The following is a 14,417-nucleotide window of genomic DNA, read 5'->3' as shown; positions in this document are numbered from 1 at the left end:
GGAGAGAGGGGCAGTGGGGGGGTAAAACCTGAAGCTCGTTCCCAGAACAGTATACACGCAAGGAAAAGAGGGAAATGAAGCATTTTGAGAAGTTGGTCGCCACAAGGAAGGGTCGCGCACTTTTTTGAACAGCAGAACACTTCGTTTTGACGAACTAGTGAGCGCAGGTGTCTCGGACAGAAGTGCAATTTTGCGTAGCTTTAAACAAACATTCAGACATTACGGAAAGTTGGACACAAGAGTGACAAGTTCAGCGTCTTTACAGTGCCGTTTCTTTTTTTTTTTTTCAGGTCAGATGCCCAATATGCTTATGTATTTGTTACCGCAGATTTAAAGCGTTTTGCTATCCCTCTAATGAATGTGCTGCTGTGGCTTCCAGAAGAACGTGCCAGGGGGTGCGGCAACGTCAGCGTTTGGGAGGCAGGTGCAAGCAAACAGCGCACCGACACCATGGTGACCTCATTGTTTGCAAATGGCTTAATTTTTTTTTGTTGAGTGTTGTAGTAGATAAAGTTCTTACCAAGATACCTTGTGTTCTCGATGTAGGTGTTTTGTTGATTCAGTGTTTTATTGTCTTATTAACGTGTTCACACGTGTACCGTATCCATGTATTTTTATGCAATAAATTGACTGTGCAGTGCAGAAAACAAACTTTTCACGTTTCGCCATTCAACGTTTGAAGCGGAAAAAGACTAGAAATTACGTGATCCCCAACGAAAAATAAAAATGCGGCCTGTGCCCTTATTAAGAACTCCCAAATGCAGTAATAAATTCCACTGCAGCGCATATATATGAAGCGCACAAAAACACACAAAAAAAACCTCGAATGCAGGTCAACACTGCTCCCAATGCGCCCCCTGAAAACTCCCAGTTGGAGCAGTGCAGAAAACAAACTTTTCACGTTTCGCCATTCAACGTTTGAAGCGGAAAAAGACTAGAAATTACGTGATCCCCAACGAAAAATAAAAATGCGGCCTGTGCCCTTATTAAGAACTCCCAAATGCAGTAATAAATTCCACTGCAGCGCATATATATGAAGCGCACAAAAACACACAAAAAAAACCTCGAATGCAGGTCAACACTGCTCCCAATGCGCCCCCTGAAAACTCCCAGTTGGAGGAAACAATACACTCCCAATGGTACCCCTGGAAACTCCCATTGTAGTGGCAGTAAAATAAAACTCCCATATGCTACTAAAAAAACTGCCGAAATAATGGGAGTAAGGCGAAACTCCCATTGGAAGGAGTTTTGAAAACTCCGAATTGGTACTGAGTTATGACACAAGCCATTTACTCCCATTCCGGCTTATTTGTGTTCTGTGTGTAGCTCAAATTGTAGTTCGGAGTCACCAGGCCATGTTTCGACCACTCTGGGCGCGTTTACGTGATTTTATTTAGTATAAAAATTAATGCGAAAATGCTGTCCTCCTCTTTTTACGCTCGCCCATTTTCTGTGGCGTTTTCGTGTGACGTCCGGAGGAGCCCAGCTCGCAATTGGCTGCGCTACTGCATGGCTCCCCGGCCTTCAGACAGAGTCAGTCGGCCCAGCGTTTCGTCCGCCGGCCGCCGACGGGTCGTCGCAATTCGTTCGCTCAGTTGAAACGAAGCCAGGACACGTTTGTGAATGGAAGAATCTGCCTTTCTTTACTTGGTTAGTTTGTACACTGTATCTAGCTCCAAGTCAAGGTCGCTTCACACAAGCGCTGCACAAGCGCACATGCGACGCTTCGCTGACTGGTACGCCAGCAGGAAAATATAAGGCCTCTTGAAGGCGGGAGAAGAGTCAGCGAAGTCAATATAGGTACTAAGGAAATAAAATCAACTGATATTTTTACCGCCCAGCGTAAAACTAGGGTGCGGGAAGCACTTTTTTGCGCTGGGCGAACAAGCACAGCGGCAAGCAGCACGACTCAACATCTGCGAACGCTTTTCCGTCTAAGAAACGCAATTGCTAGGCGTGAGATATTGTGGAAATTTGGGGGACGCTTACTGCACGAGCGCAATACAACAAATAGTCACCTAATCTGCTTGAAATGCTAAAACTAAATATAAGTGTAAACTGGTTATACATTATATACCTTATGTTTCCAAGGTCAGCAGCGCTCGCCCGTGACCGAATTGTCCGCATTCTGCTTACGGTAGAACGCTGCCTCAGCTTTTTCGAACGAGGTCAAGGAGGACGCCGACGTGAACGCTACAACGGAGTCTGTCGTAAGCGAAGTGGCAGAAACAGACGCAAAGGAGCTACCGGCGGACGCCACATCTACAGGTGATAACGCGTCCAGCCAGACGCAGCAAGAACCAACGGCGGACGCAACCCAAGACAGCAACGCGGAAAATATGGAACACCAAGAAGGCTCGTCAAAGCGACGAAGGGAGCAAACTACGGATATGACAGATGAGCAACGGCTGCGACACCTAGAGCAGAAGTGGAAAGTCGTCGTCGGGAAGAAGAGAAATGCGAACAAACAACGGTCGTCGTCACTTTCACGCGACGGAAACTGATCTGGTTCAGTGTCATTGACTCACATGCAGTAATTAGAAAGGTAAGCGCAGTGCTCTTTGCCTGGTTTCGCTAATCAATTATGCCAGTAGAAGTAGCTAAACCGTTGCGATTTGCTGGGCTTAATGTGAGAGGGCTGGCGACGAAAAAGAGGCAAAACCAGTTATATCGATTAGCCACGGAAAAGGACATTGATGTCTTTGCTGTTCAAGAGACTAAAATTGACCGCGAAGACCAGACAGAGAGCATGGCGCGACGGTTCGAAAATCAGTATAACGTTTGTGTCAGCCACGCTGTTGGAAATTCGGCAGGGTGTCTTCTTTTTATTCCAAAGAGTATTGGCGCTGTGATAGAAAGTGTCACTGCATGTGTGAATGGAAGATTTATTGTGTGTGACTTTACACTGTCAAATCAGGAATGGAGAGTTATATGTTTATATGCGTCAACTAAAGTTCAAACGCGAAAGGAAGATTTCCAATCGGTGGGAAACTATTGCAAATCGGATCGTTTCCTAGTGTTATTGGGGGACTTCAACTGTGTTTGTTCTTCGCGCGATAAAACGAGTGCAACGCCGTTTCGGGATGCAAGTACAGTTATTTTGAGTGATGTAATTAATGAAAGTGGTCTAGAAGATGTTGGCGCGACTTTTAACAATGGGCCCGTGTTCTTTACACACTTCCAGGGTACTAGCCACGCTACACTGGACAGAGCGTATCTATCCTTAGAATGGATTCCAGATTGTCGAGAATACGAAGTTTGTCCGGTGACTTTCAGTGATCACTGCTTGGTTTTGTTTTGCATTGGCAGGAAAACAAAAAATAAGAATGCCTTTAGTTGGGAAGGGTGGAAACTAAATGGGAAGCTTTTAGAAGATGACGTGTTCGTAGCTAATACGCTTACGTTGCTAGAAAGTTTGAAAAATGAGGACAGCTGCCACTGTGAAGGACGGGAACTCTTCAAACAGAGTGTAAAAATCAAAGCAATTGAAAGATCGAGCCTACTAAAACAAGAGGCGACAAAGCAACAGGCCTTATTGCGGGCAAACGTAGAAGCCTTGTTAGCCGAAGAATGCATGAAACCTGGCGAGTACAAAAAAAAACTCCCAAGCATTTCCCCGAGGGTGAACATGGTTAAGTGCGAATGCACGGGGTGATGCTATGAGGGGGAGTAAAGTTAAAATCCGTTGGCATTCGCCCGTGAGCGCGCGCGAGCCGACCCACGGAGGTCTGGCAGTTTATCGCTGCATATATAGGGGGGTACGCCGCGCCGAGCGCGCCGAGCCAGGTGGCTGAGAGAGGAGGCGAGCGCAAGGGGAGAGGGACAGCGGCGCACAGCAGCTGCAGCCGAGCGAGGGGGAGAGGAGAGAGTGTGACGTCACGGTGGAGAGAGAGGCGCGCGGCAGCTGCTGGGGAGAGGAGGCGCGCTGTGACGTCATACCATGACGTCATGGCGCGAGGAGCGGTGCGGGGAGCGGCGCGCACCCGCGCAGCCACGGCGAGGAGGCGGAGCGAGCGCGGTCACGTGGTGAAGTGACGTCACCGCGCCGTTGCTACCGACGTTCATCTCCGCTCCACGCCGTTGCTAGGGAGAGGAGGACTGCGGACGCCGCCGCCGCCGCCGCCGGCGGTGGAAGGTTTGGGGTCGCTTATAAAGTGCATTCGCACTTAAAATGACATACGAACAGTAAAGCAAAAACTTGAAGCGATAGACACAGAGCGGTACCGTAGCGCGCTTGTAAGGGCAAGGGCTGAAAAGATAACTGCGGGCGAGATGCCGTCCAAACGAGCCTTAGGCCTTGAAAAATGGCATGCGCGGCGCAATGACATCGTGGAAATAGAAAATAATGGTAGGATTACTCGTGATACAAACATTATAGAAACTGTCTTTTTTCAGTACTATAGTGAGCTCTTCGCAAAACATGAAGTTAATTGTGAAATATTTAAGCGAGATTTTCTGAAGCTAATGCCCAGATTAGATGAAGAAACAAAAGAATACTTGGAAATCCCAATTTCTTTTGATGAAGTCGTGAAAGCTATAGAGAATCTAAATCCTGGAAAATCCCCAGGACCGGATGGTTTAACGGCTGCTTTTTATAAGAAATTTAAGAATGAAATTGCGCTGGTGCTGCAAATGGTTTTTAATGAGGCATACGATCTCGACGCACTACCCCCATCCTTCTCTACGTCACACGCTGTACTGATCCCAAAAACGGACGATGCCGTCAAACTCAGAGATGTGAAATCTTACCGGCCTATATGCTTAACAAATGTAGACTATAAAATTTTAATGAAAGTATTAGCTAGTAGGCTCCAAACAGTAATGCAAGATATTGTAGGTTCACACCAGACTTGTGGAATCAGAGGGCGGACTATATTCACGGATGTACATAAGGCGCGTTGTATTCTGGAGTGTTGTGATGCTACACAATCTGGGGTCGCAATGCTCCAGATTGACTTGGAGAAGGCTTTCGATCGTGTGCCGCACGATATCTTATTTCAAATTTTAGAGTACATTAATATCGGCAAAGTTATACGAAACGGAGTGCGTATGGCGTACAGTAAATGCACAACCCGTCTTATAGTAATAAGGCAGTTGGAAAAAGAGTTCAGGTGCAGCGATCGGTGAGGCAAGGATGCCCGATATCCCCACTCCTTTTCTGTATATATATTGAGACGTTTTGCTTAAGTGTCATTAAAAGCAGTAACATTCAAGGTTTTCGGTTGCAAATGACGGAAGTTCGACTACTAGCGTACGCGGATGACATTGCAGTATTCTGCACTACTAAAGAAAGCATTCTCGAGGTAGTAAAAACCGTGAAGCACTCTTGCTTAGCTAGCGGAAGTGCAGTAAACTGGTCTAAATGCTTAGGCTTTTGGCATGGCGAATGGCAGTCCACGCCAAGCGTTTTCGCCAACATCCAGTGGGTCACGAGTCCTGTTAAGCACCTGGGGGTGCCACTAGACAGTTATCAAGACAGTGACCCTTACTGGGCCAAGCAACTCAAGGAACTTCGAGAAAAGACAGAGAAGTGGAAAGGGTGGGGTTTATCAATGTTTGCGAGAGCCACAGTTTGCAATTTGTTTTCTTATAAGCAAGCTGTGGTATGTAATGCAAGTTTTGCATTGTTCAAGGGCTAATATTCAGAAATTTAATCGTGTGTTCGCTGTGTTTATCTGGAGTTCTTCATGGGAAAGAACGAATAGAACGAACCTCTTTCGGAAAGTGCGTGAAGGCGGACTTGGTTTATCGCACTTATTTTTAAGGCAAGTAGTCAATTGATTTCTGTTTCTTCGTGATGTTGAAGACGCGTTTCTTAGGACTGTTTGTCAGCTGCGACTTGGAAGACTTTTGCCTGAATTTGTTGTGAGCTCTGAGTACATGAGGGGAACTGTACGTGGATTTTTTAAGGAGGTGGTGTCGTCATACCGTTTTCTTTCAGTGCGTTTTTCTTTGGAGTACTTAAGCGGGGTGAGTCGGAAGAAACTGTACAAAGATATCGTCGAGAGTGTATTGCCAGTGCCAATATACCGCCGCAAGTGTAATCTAAGGCCTGAGAGAGATGTACTTAAGCGAGTAAAAAGAATGACGGTCCCAGGTGGAGTGAAATCTTTCTTTTTTAAACTCCATACTGGAACACTGGAAGTAAAGACCTGGATGGAGGAAAAGGGATGGTTTGTGCCATGGGGTGTGCACTGTTTTCTGTGTCGAAAGCCAGAAACAATTGAGCACGTGTTCTTGGACTGTTGGGGAGCGGTGTTCTTTTGGGACATCCTACAGTGAACACTCAAAAAAGATTTGCCCGTCGATGCTTACGGTAGTAGGTTTTTGAACGTTGAAAATGAGGACGGTGTGCCGCTTGACACAATTATGCTGTATGGACTACATAGCATCTGGAGAAACAGGATGGCGGTACGCTACTCCGACCCAGATGCCAGGCTCATCAGACACTACTTCAAAGATTCAATAGGTTCTTTTGTGCAGATACTGAAACTTCAGCCCTTTAAACCCGAGTGGCTACCCACAATTGAAACATTGTTGGTAATGAAAGAATATTGAAATTGCAGCCCAAGAAGGGCTGCAGTTCTAGTGGTTGTATTGAGTATTGAGTGTACAGATTATCAGTTACGTGTGTCTTTGTTTTGTCATCCTGTCAAAGAAGACAATAAAGAAAAAAAAAAGTGACCAATTGTCCGGAGCGCTAAGTATGTCATCGCAAATGTTTTGCAAGTCACAAGTTCTAATCCCCGCCGTTACGTGCTTTTTTTTATAAGTTAACTTTTTCATTTTCCCCCGATGTTTTCTATACTGAGTTCACCTTTTTTTGGGCCGCAACGTTCATTGCTCAACGAGCTAGTTAACAGAACGCGCGCAGGCTGGCACTGGCGCGCTAGCGAGTTCTCGTTGGCGTGCTGTTGCCATAAGCACCGACTGATTGCGGGCAGTGGGCACAGGCCAGAATCAACAGACCCTTGGCTTGGTGCGAACACGCTTTTTACGATACAGGCATGAGTGAGGCAAGCTCCAAATATGGGGGAAAAACGCATGGCATTTGAGCGTCTGCAGGGACGCGGAGGGCGTTCATGTACTGCGTAGGCCTCGGCTAGTGAATGCTACGATTCCAAGCCGTCCTGGAAGGCTTATCTTATACATTTTACAGCCGACAACATGGCAGAAGCGCGGTACGATGATTACTGAGATATTGAGAATGCCCATCCAAGAACGCCATCAGTTGTGTTTTACAGAACCGAAACCGAAACCGAAACTTGTTTGATTCCTAACCTTGGGCATCGTCCAATCACGGTGCCCCCTCCTCCCAACGTCACAGCCTTAGTTGGTGCGGCCGCCGCAAACCGCGCATGGTAGTTTTTCTTCTTTCGCGCTTTGTAAAATAATTACCGATTTGCCAACCGGAATAACGATGAAAAGTGTGCTAATTTGAGGCAGTCTACGTAGTGCAAGCAAAAACGGGAGCTTGACAAATTCACTTCAGTGTCTCTTTAATGCGCCCGAATCGCTACGACGCTGAATGTAAATTTTGCTCAGAAGTACGAACAGTGTGCCACAAAATCGGGGTTGTGCGACTTTAGCCCTGAGCGCCATCCTCTCTTTCCGTCAACTACCGAACAAGAGCAATGGGAGATGCTACTGTCCTGCCCCTCCCTACCTACCCTGCTTCAGTCGGTGCACAAAGCAGAGGCGGCGCGGACTGAATATGGGCTACAGTGAAGAAGGAACCACTTCCCTAAGCCGCACTCTGGGCCCTTCAGAAATCTGAATAGAAGTATTTCCTTCTCCTCCTGCGTCTCCTCCTCCTTCTCGTCCTCCTCCTTCGTCTCTGCCGCCGATCTCGTGGCCATCGTCCGCAACGGCAGAGGCGGAGAAGTGAGATCGTCTAACGCCGGGTTTGAGCTTCCTTAATTTTATAAAAAAAAGTTTCCACTGATGTGCTACACCAATACAACTCACCATTCATGCATCATGGTCTAATTTAACCTCACCAAGAATATCTCTTTGAAGTAATAGAGGGTGTCATGAGGTACATTTCACTTGTCTCTTGTTTCACTATTTTATTGTAGAGCGACGTGAGTGAATCTAAGTGACGTCGCATGGGTGATCGTTGTGGGTGCCGGTTACAGCTTTGCTTTCCAACCACATTCACAGGGTGAATTGGCGCGACTTTTTTGTCATTCCGGAGCATTGCGAAGTCGCTAGTGGTGATGTCTGTCATAAAAGCCATGTATGGTTGGTCTATAACTTGCCACAGCATTGTGATAATGAAAAGTTGCGGAATGTCGCCGAAGGTGAAATAAAATGACAAGAAATTGCCCAATTCCACTGCTCAATGCAAAATCTGGCAACTAAAAATTGAAGCAATTGAGTTAGCACACTCTCCCGATTAACTAAAAAACCAGAAAATAGCATCCAAGACGAAACCGAGAAGACCTGAGGTTTGTAGAACGTAGAAGTAGCGTAATACTGCTTACGCATCCGTTCGCTTATTTAGTCGAGTACTTAGAGCACCCTATTCTGGGCCTTACGGTACCGGCGTACCAAAATATGATTACGCATGGTGTAGACCATGCACTACAGAAAAAAAGAGTAAAAAGCTCAACAGGTTCAAAGGGAAGCAAATGTCTGCGAGTGTGTGTGAACAGAGCTAATGCTTACAGCGCAAACGATTAGACTAGGGACGACAGAGGAGCAGCAACACGGACAAGGAGCAACAATCAATTAACAAGAGAGATAGTAGAAGCCGCCGCAATGGCACGTATTGGCGACGCATTCATCAGTATGCCGTCCCTGAGATTTCAGAAAAAGAACTGGGTTATCTGTTCTCTGCGGTGATGCTCCCCAAGGGCTAAATAACGCTTTTTGTTTGCTGTTTTTGTATATATACGGTGGTTATCCTTGTTATGCGCAGTGCCTGTCTGGTTCCAATGTTTTTCCCGCAACCTGTATAATGTTTGGGAACTTACATATCTGTGTTTTCTGCAGAGGTCGGCGAACTCACTCATGAGTCCACTGACTGAGACTCATTTGGACTCAAACTCACGCGTGAGTTTGAGTTTGAGTGAGCGCGAGGCTAGTGTGGCATGGTGAGTTTGAGCTTGAGTGAGTTTGAGCCGAGTGAGCCCGTCTCAGTTTGAGCCCGATTGAGTTTGAGTACGCCTTAGGCCTAGTGAATTCTGAGTCCATTTTGAGTTCTGAGTACATTTTGACTTTAAGTCAATTTTGAGTTCTGAGTACATTTTGACTTTGAGACCATTTCGAGTTTGAGTACATTTTGAATTTGAGTCCATTTTTAGTTCTGAGTACATTTTGAGTTTGAGTCCATTTCGAGTTTGAGTACATATGAGTAGCCTAGCAGGCAGCTATGGTTGGCTGTTAAGTTTCATGCGTCGCTGTGTGCTCGGAATTCAGGTTACCTGCGGGTACGGCACCAATCGCGATCCGCGTGATTGGTTGGCAGGGAGGGGGTGTCTGAATTTTTTTACTTTCTTGTTGAATTTTCATGACCCTAAGCACTTGCTGTATACCAAGTATTCGCGGCTGGCGCGCGAGTGATAATTGACAGGTGAGGTCATAAAAAAGGGTTGTCTTAACTTTTACTCCTGATGGATCCACGAAGAGGGTGGGAAAGGGTGGTGGGAAAGCACACTGCGGCGCTTGCTTGCTTGTTGTTCGCCTGCTACTGTTAACGACTTGATATACTAGGGTTCACAAAGGAAGAGGTGCGAGCCGGGGGTAAAAGGGGGCGGGGGCTGTCCCTTCTGCTGTTTCAAATGAATTAGCTGAATTGACTTAGACGAAATAATGTCCGCATTAGGTTGGGTGAAATGTCAAACTGATTACGCTAAGGCGTGTAAGGTATCAAATGAAAGGTCCCTTTTAACGGAATCACGCGGGGTAAATAAAAAATGCTTCCTAATTGTAGTCATCAGGCAGTCAAATGAGTGATAGATTGGGTTAAAATTCAAAATGACGCTGCGAGGGCATCTGGGGAATGAAATTCAAGGTCTCGATGTGGGGAATCCATCGGGACGAAAATGACTTATGGATATATCATGACGTAGTCATCGTAAGCCATAGATTCGGTTAAAATTCAAGTTCAATGCGCTAGGGCGTGTGGCGTATCAAATTAAAGGTCTCGATGAGGATACTCACGTGCTTCCTGATTATTATCATGACATACTCAAGGTGGGTCATACATTAGGTTAAAATTCACAATGACACCACTGGGTGTGCAGGGCATCAAATTAAAGGTTCCGATGAGGAAAATCTCGTGGGACAAAAATGCAGTATGGCTATATCATGAGATAGTCATGGTTAGTCATTGATTGGTTTAACATTCAAATTGATTCCGCTAGGATGTGATGGGTATAAAATTAATCGTTTTGATGACCGGAATCACGTGGGAGAAATACAAAAATGCTTCCTGGTTATAACCATGAGATAGTCATGGCGAGTCTTATTTGGGTTAAAATTCGAAGTGACCCATAGGGCGTGTAGGGTATCAAATCTACGGTTTTGACGAGGGGAATCACGGGGAACAAATAAAAAGGCTTCGTGGTTCTAATCATGAGATAGTCATTATGAGTCATAGATTGGGTTAAACTCAAGGTGAGGCCACTAAAGAAAACAATGTGGGGTGTCAAATTGAAGGTTTCAGTTAGGAGAATCACGTCGGACATTTAAATAATGCGTCCTGGTTACAGTCATGAGAGTCATGGTCAGTTTGGTATGAATTCCATACGATCCTGCAAGGGTGTGTGGGGTATCAAATTAAAAGTCTCGTCGCGGGGGGTCACGTGGGACAAATATAAAAATGCTTTCTGATTGTAGTTATGAGGACATAGCAAATGGTATGTTTCTTTAATTGCTGGGTAGGGTTTAACCAAAATTCCCTGCCAACCCGTAAGGCAGTTGTGCTATATACATGCAAGGGCTTGTCCAGAGATGTCCACCAATACGGTAGATAGTAATAAAAGCGCTGCTGAGCACGAGGTCGCGGGTTCGATTCCCGGCCGCGGCGGCCGCTTTTCTGATGGAGGAGAAAAGCAAAAACGTCCGTGTGTACGAGATTTCGGCGCACGTTAAAGATCTCCAGGTGGTCAAAATTAATCCGGAGCCCTCCACTACGGCGCGCTTCATCGCCTGCGTGGCGTCGGCGCGTTAAACCCTACAATCAATCAATCAATCAATCGATCAATCAATCAATCAATCAATCAATCAATCAATCAATCAATCAATCAATCAATCAATCAATCAATCAATCAATCAATCAATCAATCAATCAATCAATCAATCAGATAGAAATAAAAATATTGGCGTCTAATTGCTGAACCAACGAGGCAGGATGGCATGGGGTAGGAACAAAAGCCATGCCAAGCTCTCGAACTTAAATCACAAGACACAAAAACTCTCTGCAAATAGTTGCCATTCAAACGTTACTTCTCCATTTCCCCGTGTCCCAACAAACAAGCAAGTCCTTCGACACATATGGTGTTGTGGAAATTGTGGACGACCATAGGTAACAGGGGGCATCAGAGCTCATCACAAAGGCGAATTTCACATTTTTTTATGAATAAGCCTTGCGGCCGCGTTTCGTGTCCACAATTTCCTTCCCACATTGTACAAATGTGCACTCGAATCCAGAATTGCCCAATTACATGTGAGACATTAACTCCTTCCTAGAGTGTAGGAGATAGAGAGGCAACAGAGCCACCAAGACATAAACAGACATTGCGACAGAAGGAAAACACTTCAGAAAAATAAGCATCGCAGTTTGCGTGTGCGTTCGAACTGATTTTATTACCATGAGAAATCAGCGCAAGATATCAGAACTAGAACATGATGACAATGTAAAGGAAAAGAATTAACTCGGGCTCTGCAGTTCTCCAACGACTACATCTCAAACACCATGAAAGAACAGATGACTGACGCAACACACACACATATACACACGCACACACACACACAAACACACACACTCACAAACATGCACGCACGCGCACTCGCACTCGCACTCGCACACGCACACGCATGCATGCTGCAAATTAACAGCTGGGTACGGTGGCGGTAATTGCTTACCACGATAGCGTGGTGCTGCGCCGAGCTACGAGAGCTCATCTCCCCTAGCAAATGCTAATAAAAACTAATAAAAGTGCCTCAGCAAACAACGAGGCACTTTTCTGTTTGTCGCACGTGATTTCCCTCCTCGGCACCCTCAATTTGATACCCTACATTCTTTAGCGCCACATATTTCTGAATTTTAACCCAATCTGAGACTATCCATGACTCCCGTGTTACACGGTTCACCATTTTCGATATTTTTTCTTATCATTTTTTTAGTTTTTTAACATTTACTTTCATCAATTTTCTACATTTACGCTTTTATAATTATTACAGGTTGAACTACCGTGATATCTGCATTTTTATGGAAATGCAGGGCGTTACACAATCCTGGCCGCGGGAGAGGGAGGGGTGTACTCGGCAAAGAATGCTACGCATTAAAGAAGCAAATGCATATCCATGAACGCCTCGCGCTTCAGAGATTCGCGGCGACAGTTCATTTTGATACAAGGCGTTTTTTTTTTCAGGATGCAGAGCAAGAAGCACGGAACCGTAACCCTAAACAACTTCGACGTAAATGAACTGAGCAGTGAGCGCACGTCCCCTCGCCCAACCTTGTTTGTTTCGCCCCAGGGCCCCAGCCCACCATCGAGCCTGGGCCACCTCTGTCATAAACACGAACACGGAGCCTACATCAAGAGTTTGGTATCCAATATATACGTACCATTGCTTGCAACCAGCGCTAGTCATCATGGGCAGCAGGTATAGCTGTATTAAATCTGCAACAAAAATTGTTTCCGACCTCACAGGAGCTACGGTGTCATGTCGTGCCGAATGCAAGAGTTTGAGCTCACGAATTCGCACCCGTAATATTTTTACCACGCATGAATTTGACAACACTGAATGCTAATAAAATCAGAGTCCATCTGAGCCACAGTGGATTCCTAACACGATAGAGTTGTGAGTCCATTCTGAGTTTGAGTACATTTTGAATTTGTATCCATTTTGAGTTCTGAGTACATTTTGAGTTTAAGACCATTTTGAGTTCTGACTACATTTTGAGTTTGAGTCCATTTTGAGTTCTGAGTACTTTTTCAGTTTAAGTACATTTTGAAGTTCTAAGTACATTTGAGTTTGAGTACATTTTGAGTTTGAGTACATATTGAGTTTTGAGTACATTTTGAGTTCTGAGAACATTTTGAGTCCGAGTACATTTTGAGTTTGAGTACATTTTGAGTTTGAGTCCATTTTGAGTTCTGAGTACATTTTGAGTTTGAGTCCATATTGAGTTCTGGGTACATTTTGAGTTTGAGTCCATTTTGAGTCCTGAGTACATTTTGAGTTTCAGTACATTTTGAGTTTGACTTCATATTGAGTTCTGAGTACATTTTGAGTTTGAGTGCATTCTGAGTTCTGAGTACATTTTGAGTTTGAGTCCAATTTGAGTTCTGAGTACATTTTGAGTTTGAGTACATTTTGAGTTTGACTACATATTGAGTTTTGAGTACATTTTGAGTTGTGAGTACATATAAGTTTTGAGTCCATTTTGAGTTTGAGTACATTTTGAGTTCTGAGTACATTTTAAGTTTTGAGTCCGAAGGAGTTCTGAGTTTTGCGCTCAATGTGAGCTTGAGTTTCAGTGAGCGCAGATGTGCTGCTCAGCTTTGAGTCTGAGTTTGAGTGAGTGGTGATTCGAAAAAAAAATTGCGAGTGAGTTTGATTGAGCCGCGCCAACTTTGCCGAGGTATGGTTTTTCGAAATAAATCATTAGTTCAACAGCGCTTGTCCGTGTATCCACTCTCTTTCATCCTTCGTCTAAATGTTCGCGCTGTAAGCATTATTTCAATGGAGTACAAAGTTGCCCAAACTCTCACATGTGAACCAAGGCTAGATGAGGCGTAATCCAGGCAGGAAAACAGAAAAACACAACAGCAATCGTCATGTTTCATTTAAAAAAAAAACAGAAAATGCAGCAATGCTTCTTCAAACCTATATTTCGGGGTGGAGACAATCTGCGCGATGCCTTCGTAGGTTGCAACTTATCGCGCCTTTCCTTGAAAAAGACTCCCCTGGAGCTTTTTTTCGGCTCTGTGAAGACTAAACATTGTTCAATAATTCGCGCAGTGCTTTGAGCGCAGGGACACGTAGAAACCAGGTATATTCAGCCGCGAAGCATGCCCAGGCAGAGACGCAGAATAGAGGGCCCCTTCAAAGGAGGCCTCCATGCTTAACGGAGATGGGGGGCGAGAGGGAACATTCACGCGCCCTAATTCGGTCACGGCTCCGATGTTCCTGCTCCGTTTCCTACTGATCGGTCCCCGTACGGTGTGCTTATGTAAATA

At 45.3% G+C, this 14,417-nt stretch overlaps 1 protein-coding gene across 1 annotated transcript in view; it reads right to left on the bottom strand.

Moving 5' to 3' along the window:
- Positions 1 to 14,417, bottom strand: part of LOC144179500 (gamma-aminobutyric acid receptor subunit pi-like) — a 95,570-nt gene that overhangs the window by 27,575 nt on the left and 53,578 nt on the right. The gene's annotated exons all lie outside the window — the stretch shown is intronic.

The sequence above is a fragment of the Haemaphysalis longicornis genome, unplaced genomic scaffold (assembly GCF_048455015.1).
Source record: "Haemaphysalis longicornis isolate Haplotype H1 unplaced genomic scaffold, Haemaphysalis longicornis Haplotype H1 scaffold_4, whole genome shotgun sequence".
NCBI classification, from domain to species: domain Eukaryota; kingdom Metazoa; phylum Arthropoda; class Arachnida; order Ixodida; family Ixodidae; genus Haemaphysalis; species Haemaphysalis longicornis.
This window is presented reverse-complemented; position numbering and strand designations above follow the sequence as displayed.